This window comes from Bufo gargarizans, chromosome 2 (assembly GCF_014858855.1).
Source record: "Bufo gargarizans isolate SCDJY-AF-19 chromosome 2, ASM1485885v1, whole genome shotgun sequence".
Classification (NCBI taxonomy): domain Eukaryota; kingdom Metazoa; phylum Chordata; class Amphibia; order Anura; family Bufonidae; genus Bufo; species Bufo gargarizans.
Window position 1 is genome coordinate 553,651,882 of NC_058081.1, and position 4,070 is coordinate 553,655,951.

Here is a 4,070-nt window from a genome sequence, read left to right on the forward strand (position 1 = left end):
ACTCAGTGACTTCCCCCTGGTGACTCCATCCAATGACTGACGCGTTTGTCTCTGATCTCACTGTGAAATTCCCAGCCACTCTGTCCATGCAGATGATACATGAGACGGGCTAGGGCTGTCTTCACATATCATTTTATGCTCGGTAACTGACATTACCCTATTGCAGATCTTAGAAATTTAGTCAAAGTACGTGCAAAAAGATGTAACACTACAGTATATATTTCTCCAATAATGCTTTCTGTATTAATTCCTTGCAAGTTCAAGCTCTCTGCTTGCTGTCATTCAGTAAGAAAATTCAAGTGAGTGTTCCTATGAAGTGACAGCAAGCAGAGATGTTAATACATGATACAGAAAGGATTTGGGAAAATCAAATAACTTTTTATCATACAAAGAATGCGATTTAATTGCCGACACAGCATTAAAGGGGTATTCTGGTAAAGTAGCTTAATTTTTGTAAACCTGTATTAAGGCTGCAAACTGTGAGCCAACCATAACCCATACCTATACATATAACGAGAGTTTCAATTTACTTTGCAATCCATTTGTCTAGCTGTAGTGTCCCACTCCAGGTGGATGGGAATACTCCAAAACTGTTTATGCCATCCTATGTCATTTTGCACTATTTATTATATTTTCCTTTGTCAATGCTGTTAAATTCCCATTTCAGGCTGGTGCACTGCACTACACATATCCACCTCTAGGTGTCGCTTTAACACCATTTAAATAGGTCAGCCACAGAAAGTTAGGGAGATTAGGAGGGAGAAGATTAGGAGTGAGTGTGACGAACTGCGACCGCCGCGGCCACAATACGTCACGAAACCGTCACAGCGCCCCTAGTGGTCAATCCGCAAACAGGCCTCCCAGCCACTTTCAGCACACCGACAGTCTAACTTGAGTCCGTACAGTCGATAGGCTGAAAGCGCAGGGAGTGGACCGCCGATTGACCGCCAGTAAGCGTGCGACGAACTGCGACCGGAACTACACACAGGGTAGTTTAACTGCCACCACCTTGCAATTTATGGGAGCAAAGAACCCACTAGCTAGATAACACAACCGAGTAGCTTTCCCTAAAGTTTTTGCAGTGTTTGAAAACAGGCATATGGCTAGAGAAATGACTTGGAGGTCATTTATTATATATCTATATACAATACAAATTATCACGATGCACAGTAATTATTAACACAATAATCAAGGAAAGTATAGTCCAATAAACAAAAGGGAGAAAAGAAAGAAAATACTTAGTTTCCGCAGAAAAGATGTCTGTTGGTGAAATAGTCCGTTGCAGGGGTAAAGTCCAAGAAGCCTTTGTCCAGTGTAATATGCCTACAGCCCACAGGTTCTCTGGCTGAGGCCCTCTTTAGGTGTTGTTAAAAGTGGAGAACTCCTTTAGCAGATTCTAGGCCTTTGTTATAAAGGCTCCCAGAATCAAGGCGGGGAATTGAGAGTCCGCCTGCTGGGCAGGCTGTATTCCTGAGGTGAATGTCAGTTCTGAAATATGGCATGTGCCATATTGTGGGATGTCTCCGCTGTACACAAGTAACAAGCACATATTCACATTCCCCACAAAATATGGAGTTCAGGGATACCAAATATTACTATTATAACTGGTTCTATGATGGGGTAACACCATAACTTTACCTGGGCACATCTTAGAGTTATGTTTGTCCTATGTAAACGTCCAGTGAATTCTGAGTGACACGATGATGTAATTTTTATGTCCGTAAGATGCATGGGCTCTCTTAAAAAGGTAAAAATCATATCTCAGATTCATGTTGCAGTCTGGGAACCCTTGGTGCCGGCCTGTCTGCAGCAAGCCAGCTTACAGACCCCTTATGGCAGCGACACCAAATGTCTCCCCCCCCCCAGGTGCAGTCTTCACACCTATCTGTGATATCTCCTCAGGAAGGGAAGTTCTTTTGTCAACCTGAGGAAGCCAGCTGTAATTGCGTTATCTGCTGGGCATCTATTAACTGACTTGAACAAAAGGACTATGTTGTTCTCTGGGTACAACAGAAGGACAGAAGGAGACGCTCTGAATAATCAAATTGTAGGTTCTGGGGCCTAGGGAAATAATTACTGTTTAATAGACCCACTGTTCAATAAGGCAGAGTAATATTGATAATGTTGGGAGGACAGTTCAATATTCTCGCGGATCATCCGTGACACCTCCCCCCCGCGTCTGTGGCTAGACATCCGTCCGCAAGACGGGTGGCGTCGCCGCTAACCTGCGCTGATCGGTCTGGATCGCCGTTGCACCGGGATAAGCCATACGCATTTTGATGTCTGCTGCCTGCCCTGTGCTGGATGGTAAAATCGTACTGCTGCAGCGACAAGCTCCAACGTAGGAGTTTCCCGTTGGACCCCGCAGTACGGTTCAGCCAACTGAGAGGATTATGGTCCGTAATGATTGTGAAGGAGCGGCCATACAAATAGGATTGAAGCTTCTGCAGGGCCCACACAATCGCCAGACACTCCTTTTCTGTAGTTGAGTAGGAGACTTCTCGGGGAAGAAGTTTCCGGCTCAGGTACAGAAGAGGATGCTCGTCCCCTTTTCCATCCACCTGGCTTAAGACAGCGCCGAGACCGTAATCTGATGCGTCGGTTTGCACTATGAACCGATGGCTGAAATCTGGGGCTTGAAGCACAGGGGCGCTAGCTAACGCCTGCTTCAAGGCCCGGAAGGCGTTCTCACACTCAGGGGTCCACGTAACCACTTTCGGGTGCTTCTTACCAGTGGCATCCGTCAGGGGCTTCGCGATGGCACTATAGGCCGGTACAAACTTCCTATAGTAGCCCGCGGTCCCCAGGAATGCCTGAACCTGTCGCTTGGTGATAGGCCGAGGCCACGCTAAGATGGCGTCGACCTTTCCCGTGTCCGGTTTCAGGGTGTTCCCTCCCACTCGGTGCCCTAAATACTGGACTTCCGTCATGCCGATCTGACACTTACTTGGCTTAACTGTCAAATTGGCTGCAGCCAGCCGTTGCAGTACCTGGGACAGATGTTTGAGGTGTTCTTCCCAGGTGGGGCTAAACACCGCAATATCGTCCAAATATGCTGCAGCGAACGGCTGCATTTCCTCCAGCAGGTCGTTCATAGCCCGCTGGAACGTGGCAGGCGCATTTTTCATTCCAAAGGGCATCGTCGTAAATTCGAAGAGCCCGAAGGGAGTGATAAAGGCCGATTTCTGCTGCGCGTCCGGGGCAAGAGGGATCTGCCAGTACCCCCGGCTCAGATCCATGATTGATAGATAGCTGGCAGCCGCCAGCTTATCTAGCATCTCATCGATGCAAGGCATGGGGTAGGCGTCCGTAGTGGTTACAGCGTTCAACTTCCGGTAGTCCACGCAGAACCGCGTTGTCTTGTCTTCCTTGGGTACCAAGACGACGGGTGCCGCCCATGGACTACAGGACCGCTGAACGACCCCCAGTTCTAGCATTTCCCCCACCTCACGCTGCATGTCCGCCTGCACCTCCGGAGAGACGCGATAGGCGGATTGCTTGATGGGGGGATGTGCTCCGGTATCTAACCGGTGAGCGACCAGATTGGTCCGTCCCGGGATACCTGAGAAGGTCCGGTGGTACCGACCTAACACCTTCTGTAACTGCTCTCTCTGGGACGGGGAGAGCTGCGGGTTGACATTGATGTCCCCGTCCGTCTCCCGGGTGTCAGCCAGCAGATCTACCAGAGGGTCTGTCTCGCCCTGTTCTAATCGGCTGCACACTGGGAGTACATACTGGGTTCTATTGTGGTGAGCCTTCAGCATGTTAATGTGAAAGGCCTTCTGTTTTCTACCCCCCATGTTCACCAAGTATGTCAGGGGGTTTAAACGCTTCTCTATGGTGTATGGACCCTCCCATGCCGCCTGTAACTTATTGTGCCGTATGGGGAGAAGGGCATAGACCTTGTCTCCAGTTTCAAATGCCCGGTCTCCCGCGGTGCGGTCGTACCATAGTTTCTGTTTGGCCTGGGCCTGGGCCAGATTCTCCGTTACCATGGCAGAGAGTGACTCCATTTTGTCTCTGAACTTCAGGACGTAATCCACTAAAGAGACATCCGTGGGATCACCTTT